Source organism: Gorilla gorilla, chromosome 4 (assembly GCF_029281585.2).
Source record: "Gorilla gorilla gorilla isolate KB3781 chromosome 4, NHGRI_mGorGor1-v2.1_pri, whole genome shotgun sequence".
NCBI classification, from domain to species: domain Eukaryota; kingdom Metazoa; phylum Chordata; class Mammalia; order Primates; family Hominidae; genus Gorilla; species Gorilla gorilla.
The window spans coordinates 82,225,569-82,240,410 of record NC_073228.2 but is presented as its reverse complement, the minus strand read 5'-3'; the positions used below and the strand labels follow the sequence as shown (position 1 = coordinate 82,240,410).

General features: G+C 50.2%; 1 pseudogene; it reads right to left on the bottom strand.

Moving 5' to 3' along the window:
- LOC134758474 (uncharacterized) overlaps positions 1 to 11,212 on the bottom strand; it is a 32,553-nt pseudogene extending 21,341 nt beyond the window's left edge.
- Positions 11,213 to 14,842: the final 3,630 nt, after the last annotated feature.

Genomic DNA, 14,842 nt, shown 5'->3' with positions numbered 1-14,842 from the left:
CCCTAACCTGAGCCACACGGCCTTCTTCCAGGACCCCAGGCCTCCCCACAACCCATCAGGGAGAGGTGGGCTCAGACTGTTCTCTATGAGGCCAGCTGGTGACTATTCTAAACACCAGCCTTGTGTTCCCTAGTCTGCAAGAAGCTCTGCAAATTTTTGTGGCCGTTGGTCATCTGCTTTCTTGATCTTTTCTTTTCTTTTTTTAAGAGAGGCAAGTCTTTCTCTGTTACCCAGGCTAGAGTGCAGTGGCACAGTCACAGCCCACTGCAGCTTCAGCCTCCCAGGCTCAAGTGATCCTTTTGTCTCAGCCTCAGCCTCCCAGTAGCTGGGACTACAGGTGCATGACAGCGCACCCAGCTAATTTTTCAAATTTTTTTTGGAGATGGAATATTGCTGTGTTACCTAGGCTCGTCTTGAACCCCTGGGATCAAGTGATTCTCCCGCCTCGGCCTCCCAAAGTGTCAGGATTTCAGGCATGAGATTTCTTTAAATTGAAGTAAAATCCACACAATATAAAATTAACAGTTTTAGAGTGAACAATTTCACGGCATTTAGTACATTCACAGTGCTGTGCAGTCATCACCTCTATCTAGCTCCCGGGCACTTTCATCCCCCGACAGGAACTCCATTCCCATGAGCTGTCACTCCCCACTCCTCCCTTCCTCTGGCCCCTGGCACCCAGCAGTCTGCTTCCTGTCTCTGTTGGTTTACCTATTCTGGATATTTCATATAAGTGGAATTGTATGTGATTTCTTGTGACTGCCATCCTCCCTCTGCATAGTGTTTTCAAGGTCCACTTGTCTTGTACCTTTTTGTGGCTGAATAATATCCCATCGTACAGGTATATCGTACATCCGTGAGGACCTACAGGGCATCTGACACCTTATGTATGTAGGCTTAGTTTTCCCAACCACCCAAGAACTGGGCACTGTCGTCTGCATTTTTTAGATGAAGAGACTGAGGGTCCGAGAGGCTGCAGAACTTGTCCAGGGTCTGGAAGGTAAGAAGTGTCCAAGCTTGGATCCACATCTGCAGTTGTTACCACTAATCTGTGGATGCACGACTGGGCTGCTTTCACCTTTTGGCTGTTATGAATACTGCTGCTGTAAACACTTATGTATAAGTTTTTGTTCAAATACATGTTTTCTTTTTTTTTTTTTTTTTTTGAGACGGAGTCTTTCTCTGTTGCCCAGGCTGGAGTGCAGTGGCACGATCTCGGCTCACTGCAAGCTCCACCTCCTGGGTTCACACCATTCTCCTGCCTCAGCCTCCTGAGTAGCTGGGACTACAGGCACCCGCCACCACGCCCGGCTAATTTTTTGTATTTTTAGTAGAGACGGGGTTTCACCGTGTTAGCCAGGATTGTCTCGATCTCCTGACCTCGTGATCTGCCCGCCTCGGCCTCCCAAAGTGCTGGGATTACAGGCGTGAGCCACCACGCCCGGCCACCTGTTTTCAATTCTTCTGTGTAGACACCTCGGAGTGGAATTGCTGGGCCATATGGTGACTCTAGGTTTAACTTGTGAAGAACATTTTTAAACATGTTCCGTGTGGGTGCATATTTTCTCTTTAACTAGAGAGCAGGGCTCTCTTGTTCTTTGGCCCCCTCCATCGTGGCCAGTCCTGGCTCAGCGTGCAGACAAGAGGCCCCCTGAGCTGTGGTGGCACCAGAGAAGTGAGTATGTGGACCCCACTCCACCCCAAGTGCTGGGATGTTGACTCATGGTCTTGCCAGGCACTCACGTGACTGATGGTGGGGACGCAGCCTACCTATCCTCTGGGCCTTTCTTGGATGCCTCTCCACCTCTTGCTGCCCTCGGGTTCCCTCAATTCCCCCATTCACACTGGAGCTGACCTTGGTCTGATGTGTCTCCACAAGTCCCGCCTCCCCCACGGATGCCCTGTACAGCGGTACAGGCTGTGCACTGCCCAAGGGCATCCTGCCAAAGGCACAGTGCTCATTGACATTCAGTCCATGCTCCGCTAGCCAAGCCCTGCAACCCTTGGGACTGCAGCCACCCTTAGAGGGCACTTTCTTCCTTCACACAACGCACCACGTGGGCTAATGGCAGCCCCCAAGCCCTCGCTGGACCCAGCACTGACGGGATGTGCCCCTTGCTCACTCCCCTGGAAGGGGCAACTCTGCCCACTCTACATTCACTGATGACCTTCCTTCTCCCTGGGGACGTTCATACCCTCGACCTAGGCTCCAGATATTTTCCATGCCCCCTGAGGAGATGGGTCCATGCCGCCAGTGGGGGTGCCCTGGTGGCCCACTGTAAAGGACTCTCTGCCCCTTACCCCATTCTCACTCCTGAGAGTTCCAGCCCCAGATGCCCAGGACGTGCATGTGTGCCCGCTCACTGGACAGAGGTTCCTGTGTAAACACTGCCATCGGGACCCCAGACACACGCTCCATGTGCACAGACATGCGCTCACGTGGGTGTGTGGGTTAGACATGACACACAGGGATCTGGCCTTCCCTTGCATTGAAACCTAGTTGGCGGGTTGGGAGGGTATGTGGTTAAATCCGAGCAAGAGACACAGACCCCATGAGTGTAATCACATGCCTAAACCAGGCCAGGAGACTCGGGCACACGATGTGGGTTTGTCTGCCCTGTGGGCACTGGACTCTGGGAAGCCTGAGCCCCTTGGAGCCCCCGCTGGTGGGACAGGCTGGAGCTAGGAGCTTAGCAACTCGGGTTCCTGGAAGGTAGAGAAACATAAGGGCAAATCAGGAGACAAGAGGAGGCAAGGAAAGCTGGAGGGCAAAGAGGCCCCTGGAAGCCCCTCTAAGCCCGATTTCCCAGTGTTGACAACGAAAACAAAATCAAGCTTTCGAAGAACTAAAGTTCATTTCATTCAGGAGTCTGAGGACTCCAGACCACATCTACTGCCTCGGGGCAGTTCTGTTGAAGCCCACGGCTTACATACAGGTGGTGGAGGTTCAGCAAGTGCAAAATCATATCGGACTTGCTCAGAAGTTACGTTGAAGCAGCAGCCCATCAAGGTGTGGGTGTAAGAGCACCTCTGGTTATAGATGGCAGAGGCATCGTCATTAAGCCTGTCAGAAAGGCAAGGACTAGAGCTCTTCTCTTTTAAGGAATCAAGTGACTCAGGCAAGAGACGTGCGGGGCCGTGCGCTTCATCCTGCTTTGTCTTCAAAGCATCTTTCCAGAGAGCTGCACGTTGTCACAGAGTCAGGGGTTCAAGCAGAAATGAGCCAACGTGGCTTCTTACGCATGCTACTTCGTCTTACAGTGGGAAGAATAAAAATGCTTCATCCTCATCCCCGGGTGCTACAGCCTTTGCAGCCTCCTTGTCGGAGTGGGAATGGTCGTCAGCGGCAGGCACATCTGAGAGCAGGGCACACCCTGAGACAGGGCAGGATCGGAGCAGCATAAGGGCACATCTTGAGGTCCTGACTGGGGCCCCAGGCTGGCTGCTTTTCTTCCCACCCTAGAGGGTATTTCTGTACCTCTCCACCACAAGGCGCTTGAGGAAGGCTTACTGAGAAGGCTGCAGTGGAACAAAGTCTGAAGGAGGTGAGGGAGCAAGTTCTGTCTGTGTAGTGTGGAAAAGCATTGCAGGAGAGGGTACAGCCAATGCGAAGGCCCTGAGGCAGTACCGTGAGTGGCCAGAATGAAATGAGCAGGCAGCAAGGGGAGCAGGCATGCCACCAGGCCAGAGCACTCACGGGGGCTAGTGGGAGGACTCTGGCCTCATCCTGAGGGAGATGGGAGCCCTGGAGGGTTTGTGAGGAGGAAGGAGGATGACTTTCAACAGCATCCCTCTGACTGCTAGAAGGAAAACTAGCAGTGTGTGGGTGGGGGCAGGGGTGGGAGCGGGAGACCAGTGAGCCACCATTCAACTCCATGATCCACGCACAGCTGGGCTGGGCCGGAGCCCACAGGCTTAGGACCCAGCATCAGGCGGGGTAGTGGGCAGCCTGGAAGGGCTGAGAGTAGTGGGCAGGCTGGAAGGGGTGAGTCAGGGCCGCAGCAGGGAGTAGCAGTGAGGGACGTGGGCTCCAGCATTGGGCTTCAAGTCCCACAGAGTCCCAGCCAGCCTTGGGACCTGTGGGCAAGTTTGTGCATCTTCCTGGGTCTCCATTTTCCTATCTAAAAAAAAAAATAAATAAAAGAATGGCAGATAAAATATGGTGTCAGCCCCTAGGATCGGGTGGGTGGCTGTGTGCAGGTCTGCTTCTAATTTAAGGCAAATGTGTAACAGTGAGGGAAGCGAGGGCCAGACCTGGGTGGGGCCTGGCAGGGCCCAGGGCACAGCCTTTAAGGGTGGGCCTAAGAGTGAGGCTGTGCTTTTCTCTGCTCCAGGTTGCAAGGCTTTGGTCTCTTGAACCTTTCCTCCAGGTCCTCACCTCAAGTGGTCAAGGCATTTTTGTTGTCCTCCTCTCTGGAAACTGTGGGATGTACAAGAAGAAGAGCTTTGCTTATCCCCACACATTCTGTTCCTAATTTGAGCCCTGCCTGCTTGTTTTTCTTAAATAACACTTAGCGAAACCTTCCTTTTTATCTTGCCAACTTGAATTTATCTTGTGGTCCACTGAGACACTCAGATTTGGGGGGTTTGTTTTTCTGCTTCTGATTGCACCACTGGATTTCTAACTTCCTGTGTGCTTTGTGGCTCATGATCCCATTTGGACCGGCTGCTCCCCACTGCAGGGAGGGTGGCGGTGAGCTGGCCTGGCAGCCTCCCCAGGACCACATGGAGGGACAGAGGAGACGTTCTCTGAAGGAAGGGGGTGGTCAGTGGTGCCAACACCAGATCCTGGGCACAGAGGACACCATCCTTTCACAGTGTCTGAGGGGGACTCATCCCCTCCCCAAAGCCCACTTGACACTCTTCTTGGCAGGGCAGGGGGTTCATTTACCCTCTCTCAACCTCTGTTCCTTCTGGAAAAAGGAAAGAGCAGATTGCTGTCCCTGGCCTCTCTGAAGGGCTTTGTGCTGATGGGGCCTGTCAAGTGTCCAAGTAGTTCGTGGAACAGCAGGACACTAAACACCAACCTGTGGCCTCACAATGATGATGATGATTGCCCCTAAAAGGGGGATAATCGCTGTGACCTACTTAGGGCACAGTTGTCACTAATGGCCTTGGAGAGCTGTGAAAATAGCAAGTGCCAAGGGGGAAGCCGAGGTGAATCTGGGCAGAGTGGTTGCTGCATATCTGTGTTTGCATCTCTGCTCCCTTTTTCCTGTGTCTTGGTCAAAGGCCTGAGCAGCATTTCTCAGGAGGAATGACCCAAAGGCCCCAGGCCCATCCTTGCAAAGACCACTGCTCCGTGCCTGGTCAGGGGGTTAGCAGCAGAAACCCATTCACTCAGGCATAAGCAAACGGGACATTTTTACAATATACAGTGTTTTGTGGTTCTGAACACAAGGGCAAGAATGAGGTCAGGCATCTCGCTGGTGGAAAAGTATCACTGGGGATGGAACAGCCAATGCAAAGTCATTGAGGCAGGACCATGAGTGGTACCTTTTGGGAAGTGCTCTGGAAGGCCATGGAACCAGCGGCTGAAATGGAATCAGACCTCCAAGTTCCCTTTGTATGTTTCATCCCTCATTTTAAAAAATATTAAATGTGGTCAGGCGTGGTGGCTCACGCCTGTAATCCCAGCACTTTGGGAGGTCGAGGCAGGCAGATCATGAGGTCAAGAGATCAAGACCATCTTGGTCAACACGGTGAAACCCCGTCTCTACTAAAAATACAAAAATTAGCTGGGTGTGGTGGCACATGCCTGTAATCCCAACTATTTGGGTGGCTGAGGCAGGAGAATTTCTTGAACCCGGGAGGCAGAGATTGCAGTGAGCCAAGATTGCACCACTGCACTCCAGCCTGGTGACAGAGCAAGAATCCATCTAAAAAAAAAAAATTAAATGCAACAATGAATATGCAACCAGGCATAGAAAATTATATAACACATAGCTTTGCACTCACCAACAAGCTTCATCTTCAGATCTGCTTCAATTCTCCACCAAGGATTCCAATACATGGTGCTCCTGGGTCCCTTTCCCAGCCAGTCTCTCCTCTCTTTGCATCCCCGGAAGTGGCCATTACTCTGATTCTGGCGTTTGCTCATCTCACAAACACTTTTGTGCTTTTACCACTACATACATATGTGCCCATAAGCATTAGTGCAAATAATGGAACTATGTGTTTGGAAACTTTTTATTGAGAGTTTCACTGTGGGTATTCTTTTTTCTTGCTTCTTGATTTTTTTTCATTTCACATTAGGTGCTAGGGAGCTCCCCTAGCTGATTGAGGTAGTTCTTGGTCACTCATGTTCACTGCTGTTTGGGGTCAGTGGAATAACAATACCACAGTTTATCAAGTGTCTTGTGGATAGCATTATCTTGACCCTAAGTTTTCACTGTGACTGTGTTGGTTTGAATTCCCCTGAAAGCAGAGCTGAGACAAAGGCTTGGGTGCAGGCAGTTGGTCTGGGAGGTGCTCTCAGGAAGCAAGACGGAGGAAGTAGGAGAATAAAAGTCTCACTATTATCTACTACCATGCACCAAATTACCCCACGAGCAGATGGCTTAAAGCAACAGTTATCTTTTATTTATCCCTTGTAGCTTCTGTGGGTCTTGGCTGGGTGGTTCCAGCTCAGCTTTCTTTGTGAGTTTGCTGTCAGTCATTGTCCAGGGCTGCCATAATCTGAAGGTTCGCCTGGGGCTGGAAGGTCTGTCTCCAAGCTCATCTGCATGGCTGTTAGTTGGAGGTTCAGTTCCTCTCAACAGGGTGCTTGAATGTCCTCACAACACGTCGGCTGGCATTCTCCAGGGTGAGAATCCAAAAGATGCAGGAGGGCACTGCAATGCCTTCAGTGACCCGGCCTTGGGAGTCACACACCATCACCTCCACCTTACTCCACTAGGTAAACAGACCACAGACGTCACAGGGCATGAAGACTGGAGGTGAGGCTCATCAGAGGTCATCTCAGAAGCTGGCCACAACAGGGGAAGAGTCCAGAAACAACGCAGGGTGCCCAGCAAAGGTGTTCACTGCTGTTGGCACTGGCAGCTTGACCCCACCAAGGATTGTATGAAGCACTACGTAGAATGCATAGGATGGAGGTCAGAGACTCATCTACAGACTCACATTCCCATCGGTTCAAGATTGCCCCTAAGAACATCAGCTCCCTCACAAACCCAGCCTGTACCTGCAGGGGCTGAGCAAGCCCAGAGGCAGAAGAGCAGAGGACAGCACAGGCAGGGTGGAGGCAGTGCCGCAGCACAGCACTGCTGGGCCAGGAGGGCTGGGGGGATGCGCCGTGGTGCACAAAGCCTCTGCCTTGTGGCAATGCTGTGGTGAGCGTTCGCGCACAGGGCCCTGCGTCCAGGAGCCCACATTTCTCTAGGAGGCATGGGCTAGGGCCCCTCCTGGCATTCACACCCTTGTGCAATCTCTCACCTTGTGTGTAGGCCAAACCTAGGGACTTGATTCAAATGAACTGAATACCACAAAAGCCATGGGATGTCTTCTCTTTTTTTTTTTCATTTTTCTTTTTTTTTTTGAGACGGTCTCACTCTGTTGCTTAGGCCGGGTGTGCAGTGTGCAATCTCAGCTCACTGCAGCCTCAACCTCCCAGGATCAAGTGATCCTCTTGCCTTAACCTTCTGAGTAGCTGGGACTATAGGCGTGTGCACCCACACCCCCCTAATTTTTTTCATTTTTTTTTTGGTAGAGATGGGGTCTGGCTAAGTTGCCCAGGCTGATCTCAAACTCTTGGCCTTAAGAATCTTCTGGCCTCAGCTTCCAAATGGGTTGGAATTATAGGCTTGAGCCACTGCCCTGGGCTGGGATGTCATTTCTGAGGTTAGTTCACAAATGATTGTGACTCCCCTCTCAATTGGACTCCCCCCACCCAGCACTGCCTTACTTACTCTGGCAAAGCCACTGCCGTGTTGTAAGCTGCCCTCTGGAGAGACCCACTTGGCAAAGGACTGAGGGAGGCCTCTGGCCCCCTGCCTGGGAGGAGCTGAGTCCTACTGACAACCGCCTGAATGAGCTCAGGAGCAGCTCTGCCCTCAGCTGAGCCATCAGATGAGACGGGCCCAGATTCTTGATCCACAGGAACTGTTATTTTGCTAAACTACTAAGATGCTAAAAGTTGGGGTACTTTTTAAACTAAATAACACAGGAAGGGTGGAAGTGGGAGAAGGTGCACATGACGCAAGATTGCCCGTGGGTTGACAATTGTTGCAACTGGGTGACATGTTATACTATTCTTGCTACTTTGTGTTTATTCAAAATTTCCATGATAAAAAGTAAAAATAAATTTTTTAAATACTGAAGTCTGATTTACAATTCAGTGAAGTTTGGTTTCTGTCAGGGTACATTTTAGTTAGTTCACTTTAGTTCAAACTACCCGGGTGCAGGTCCCAACTCATTCATCCATTAAACACATATTGGGCACCTACTATGTGCCAGGTGATGTTCTGGCCACCGGGGAAATGACAGTGAACAAACCATGCAAAAGTCTCTGCCCTTTCAGAGCCAATGTTTTGCTGGAAAGAGGCAGATATCCAATACATAAACATGTAAGATATATGGAGAATACGTCAGGGAGTCCTGGCCGCAGGAGGTCAGTGGGTGGGAGGGCTGCGATCTCCAACAGAAAGGCCAGGGAAGGCCGAAAGGAAAAGCTGCCTGTGGGGAGAGACCTGGTGACTGCAGGGAGGTGGCTGCGGGTCACCTACTTCCATGGGAAGCCAGCTCCAGTCAGATACAGGGATGGCGGCCCCAACGCGGGAGGATCCAGGGCTATCTGAAGAACAAGAAGAGGCAGTGTGGTGGGGGGTAGGCTTAGGGGGAACCGGGTGAGGGTGGGGGACTGATTAAGCAGAGCCATGTGAGCCATGGAAAGGATTTCAGCTTCTACCTGGAGTGATGTGGGAGCCACAGGCAGAGTTTGAGCAAAGAAGGGGCTCTGGCCAGCATTCCTACTGGTAAGTGCTCCACCCCCGAAGCCCTGTGAAACTTAGGCAGGTGACTTTGCCTTCTGAGCCTCAGTTTCCTTGTCTGAAAGTGGGAATCGCTTCCTCAAAGCATTGTTATGGAGGTTTGCTAAATGAAACAAAGTTTTGTCCAAAGGTTCAGCGCACCCAGCAACAGGCCTTACTTGGTGTGAGCTGTGATTTTTCTCTTTCCGTCACGCCTACTGCCTGCCCATGGGAGCTCCCGGGCTGCTCCCAAACTTCCCTCGGGAGCTGGGGAGCCTTTTCTGTGGGGGGCTGAGGCCCATCCCTGTGGCCCTTCCCCAGCGGGCACAAGGAGCTCATTTCTGTGTTATTAGCTGTGAAAAGGAGGATACCCCCTACCAAGTGTGGCCCTCTCACGCCAGAAAGAGGGAGGAAAGACAGGTCAGGGTTCTTTCCCCGACGTCAGGTTGAGGGCTTAAAAGACAAGATCTGGGGGCTTCGTTTTCCCTTTGTGGAGGCTGGCGGGGAGGGAGAGTTGGAAGGAGACATGAACTCAGAGAAGAGGAAAATCAGAAAAGTAAGACATTGAACTTCCGCTCCATGAGCTTCAGGTAAGCCCTGCTTACCTACCTCCCTATCACCTGCCTATCCAATCATCCACCTGTCTGAGGACCAGTGATGTTATTCTGTTGGCTTGTCTTTTGTGTGTTTTGTTGTCACTGTTGTTTTCGTTTGTTTTTTGTTTTGAGACGGAGTCTCACTTTATCGCTAGGCGGGAGTCCAGTGGCATGATCTCGGCTCACTGCAACCTCCACCTCCTGGGTTCAAGCAATTCTCCTGCCTCAGCCTCCTGAGTAGGTGGGACTACAGGCGCGCGTCACCACACCCAGCTAATTTTTGTATTTTTAGCAGAGACACGGTTTCACCCTGTTGGCTGGGCTGGTCTCGATCTCTTGATCTGCCTGCCTCAGCCTCCCAAAGTGCTGGATTACAGGCATGAGCCACTGCGCCCGGCCTGTTGTGTGTTTTTTGAATTTTTTTTATTTTTTATTTTTTTGAATGAGCTACTGTCCTGACTGGGATTCTCCCAAAAACTGATCTTGAGACAGGATGTAAGTGCAAGCACTTGATTCATAAGGTGGTCCAGGAAACACTGGTATGGGAGGAAGGGAGATGGGAGGAGCAACCAAGGAGGGGCAAGTTACTGACATAGACACCTCTGGGGCAGCTGGAGCTCCATCTGCCCAGGAAAGCCAGGGCTCAGATCAGTCCCTCTGTGCTGGAGCGAGGGAGCTGGGACACTTACACCAACTCACGTCAAAGAATAGCTGGCCCCAGACAGACGATGCCAAAGGCAGGGCCCTGCCTACTCAGGCCATGAAGGGACAAGTTGTCTGTAGATAATTGTTTCATTCTTTTAAAAAATTTTATTTATGCCAGGCTCACACCTGTAATCCCAGCACTTTGGGAGGCCGAGGTGGGTGAATCACCTGAGGTCAGGAGTTCAAGACCAGCCTGGTCAACATGGTGAAAACTTCTCTACTAAAAATACAAAAATTAGCCAGGCGCCTGTAACCCCAGCTACTCAGGAAGCTGGGGCAGGAGAATTGCTTGAACCTGATGGAAGAGGTTGCAGTGAGCCAAGATCATGCCACTGCACTCCAGCCTGGGGGACAGTGTGAAACTCTGCCTCAACAATATATATTTTAAAAGTTGGGGGTTGTCACTCTTGCCTAGCATGGAGTGCAATGACATGATCACAGCTCTTCATAGCTTTTAACTCCTGGTCTCAAGCCATTTTCCCACCTCAGCCTCCAAAAAAGCTGGGACACAGGCACACATTACCATATCTGGATTTTTTAATTTTTTGCAGAGACGGGGTCTCACTATGTTGCCCAGACTGGACTCAAACTCCTGGCCTTAAGCAATCCTTCCAACTTGACTTCCCAAAGTGCTCTGAGATTACAGGCCTGAGCCACCACACCCACAGTCTTGAGAGAATTCTACAATAATATTGGGTCTGGAATTGGCTCCTTCCAGTGGGTTCTTGGTCTCGCTACCTTCCAGAATGAAGCCACGGACCCTCGCGGTGAGTGTTACGGTTCCTAAAGATGGCGTGTCCGGAATTTGTTCCTTCAGATGTTCAGATGTGCTCGGAGTTTCTTCCTTGTGGTGGGTTCGTGGTCTCGCTGACTTCAGGGGTGAAGCCACAAACCTTCGCAGTCAGTGTTCCGGCTCTTAAAGGTAGCGCAACCAAAGTTGCTCATTCCTCCTGGTGGGTTCGTGGTCTCGCTGGTTTCAGAAGTGAAGCTGCAGACCTTCACAGTGAGCGTTATAGCTCTTAAAAATGGCACGTCCAGACCTGTTCGTTCCTCCTGGTGGGTTCGTGGTTTCGTTGGCTTCAGGAGTGAAGCTGCAGAGCTCCCCTATGAGTGTTACAGCTCTATAAAGGTGGCGGGTCCGGAGTTGTTCGCTCCTCCTGGTGGACTCATGGTCTCGCTGACTTCATCCAGGTGTGAAGCTGCAGACCTTTGCCATGGGTGTCTTACAATCAGGGCAGACCCAAACAGCCAACAGCAACAAGATTGCAAAGAGCACAAAAAAAAAAAAAAAAAAAAAACAAGCATCACACAGAAGCATACTAAACAGGTTGCCACTGGTGGCACATGGTGGCCAGCTTTTATTCCCTTATTTGGCCCCGCCCACATCCTGCTGATTGGTCCATTTTACAGGGCGCTGATTGGTCCATTTTACACAGTGCTGATTGGTCCATTTTACACAGTGCTAATCGGTGTGTTTACAAACCTTTAGCTAGACACAGAGCGCAGATTGGTGCATTTACAATCCTTTAGCTAGACAGAAAAGTTCTCCAAGTCCCCACTCCACCCAGAAGCCCAACCGGCTTTGCCTCTCAATATGACCAACTATAAATCAGTGTTTTTATTATTACCATGCACAGACAATTCTAAACATCATCAGAGATGTTTTCCAGGTTCCTAGATCTTTTGTTCATTCAAGTTCCAGAATATTTCCAGAGTTAACTGTTGAGTTTTAATGATATATGTGAAGCTCCAAGTTCACACTTTTTATTATTCATTCTTTAATAAACTTTATATTGTACATGTAGAAGTTAGTTCTGCAAACTCCCACCCGGTTCAGCCCTGACATGCATATTTAGCTACAAGCGTCTGTTTCGAGAATGAATTCCTAATGCTCCAGGACCTCTCCAGCTCATTCAGGTGCAGTTTCCGTCTCTAAACCTCTGGGTCTCATGTTCTTAGGTCCCAGCAGGATACTCAGAATAAGCAGCTACAGCCCAGAGGCTGTGAGGGCGAAAAGACAGAGCTTGAGTTACTTTCATCAGCACTTAGAGTTTTCGTTTTCACTTGGAGTTTCCATTTTCACTCAATATTTCTCTACTGTGAAGGCAATCAAAAACTGCTAGAACTGATCCCAGAGAAACAAAGACCTCCACAATGTTGCCCATTCTGGAATGTACTGTGAAATGGGATTTTTAAAAATCTCTGCGAGGCCGGGTGCAGTGGCTCATGCCTGTAATCCCAGCACTTTGGGAGGCGGAGGCTGGCTGATCATGAGGTCAAGAGTTCGAGACCAGCCTGAGCAACATGGAGAAACCTAGTCTCTACTAAAAATACAAAATTAGCCAGGCGTGGTGGCACATGCCTGTAATCCCAGCTACTCGGGAGGCTGAGGCAGGAGAATCGCTTGAACCCGGGAGGCAGAGGTTGCGGTGAGCCAAGATCGCGCCACTGTACCCCAGCCTGGGCAACAAGAGTGAAACTCCGTCTCAGAAAAAGAAAGAACTCTACCAAAGTTATACTTACGTTGAAGACTTTTTCTAACATTTTGTACCCATTGCTTCATCAAAAAGAAACTTTACAAAATTGAAGTTAAGAAACGTGCTCATCCATTCCCTAGGAGAGAATATGAGCTGACTGTTCAGCCCACTGTGTTGAAGCCTGGCTATTCAACACAAGTCCATGAGGAAGACCAATGTTGACAAAATCACTTGACACAACTGCAGAAAAGAAAGCTGAAAATAGAAACCATAATGTCATTATCCATTATCGTGACTGATCAACATGAAGGAAAGTTTTTATCACTTTTCTGATGCCATTTTTCCTCATCATGATTTCATACAGAAAGGTTATTGCAAGCAAATAGCAAATTCTCATCTGCATTTCCTTTTTTTTTTTTGAGACACAGTTTTGCTCTTGTTGCCCAGGCTGCAATGCAGTGGCACGCTCTCAGCCTACTGCAACCTCTGCCTCCTGTGTTCAAGCAATTCTCCTGCCTCAGCCTCCCAAGTAGCTGGGATTACAGGCACCCGCCACCACACTCGGCTAATTTTTGTAATTTTAGTAGACACGGGGTTTCACCATGTTGTCCAGGCTGGTCTCGAACTCCTCACCTCAAGTGATCCACCTGCCTTGGCCTCCCAAAGTGCTTGGATTACAGGCGTGAGCCACTGCACCTGGTCTTGCATTCCTTTTTTAGCTATTAATATTATTCCTTTTGTTTCATGATTAGCATTGAATGTAATTTTGTCATGTAGAGAAGGGAAGTGTTAAAAAATGATCTGTCCCTGTGTGGAATACACCAGGCATGTCACTGTTTCAAGAGCGTATTCCCCAGCCCTTCCTGGCTGTGGGTGCCAGTGGTCAGAGCAGGTCTGTGGGCCAAAAAGTGCAGATATGGTTGGAGCTGAGCTTGCATGCTCAGAAATGGGAAGAGTCACAGGTAGGGTTGCCAGAGATAAAGACAGAAAATAAACACACACACACACACACACGCACAGGCACACAGGGCCTTCATAAATTAATAATTTATTAATTTTATTATTAAATTTCAATATTGAATAAACAATAAATAAAATTTTCAGATAAACGTGTCCCATGCAATATTTAGTATGTATTTATACTAAAAAAAATCCAAATTTAGGCTGGGTGCCATGGCTCACACCTGTAATCCCAGTGCTTTGGGAGATCAGTGCAAGAGGATCTCATGAGCCCAAGAGCACGAGGTTACAGTGACCTATGAAAGTAAATTAATAAATATCCCTAATCAGAGTTCACTGGCAACCTGTACAATCTGTATTTTTTAGCTGGGGTCTTGCTGTGTTGCCCAGGCTGGAGTGCAGTGGTGGGATCATGGCTCACTTGATCTGCATTTCATCTGGCAATCCTCGTGGTGGGGACATGGGCAGGGCAGTGACTGCCAACGCTGCACTACCTCCACTTAACATTCAGGAGTTTTCACAGGAGAAGTCCGAATCCCCATGGTCACCCGAGAGAGCAGTTTGTGGTATGGCAAGCCACATTCCTGCAGCACTTGGCTGGAGCTGAGACAAGCCTGCGGCCATCAGGAGGGCCTGAGCCTCTGCAGCCCCCAGCTGCTTCCCCAGCGCCTGCCGTTAGGGGAGGACAGGGTGACCACAGCAACGTCAGGAGGAGTGGAACTCACCTGACCACTTACCACGTGCCAGGCACCACGGGACATGCCTGACACGGGAAGGCATCCTTAACCACTCACATCTCTGTGGTTCAAATGTGCTATTCTCCTACCCATTCTACAGATGAGGAAACTGAGGTTCTGAGAGGTTAAGTGACTTCCCTTAGAGCACACAGTGAGTGGTGGGGCTGGGAGTCAAGCCCACAGCTGTCAGACCCTGGAGCGAGGCCAGAGGAGGAAGGAGAGGGATGGGAGAGACCGGGCAGGGGGTGGGCTGCAAGGCTCCAGGACCCCCGTTAGAATCCAGGAAGCACAGGAAGCCATTGTCTCCCCTAAGGCTGTGATTTCTTCCAGCCCTTCCATACCCCTGTGGGTCTCATGGCCCCCACTCCGTTGGCCATCTCCCCTAAATCCCCGAGGCCTTA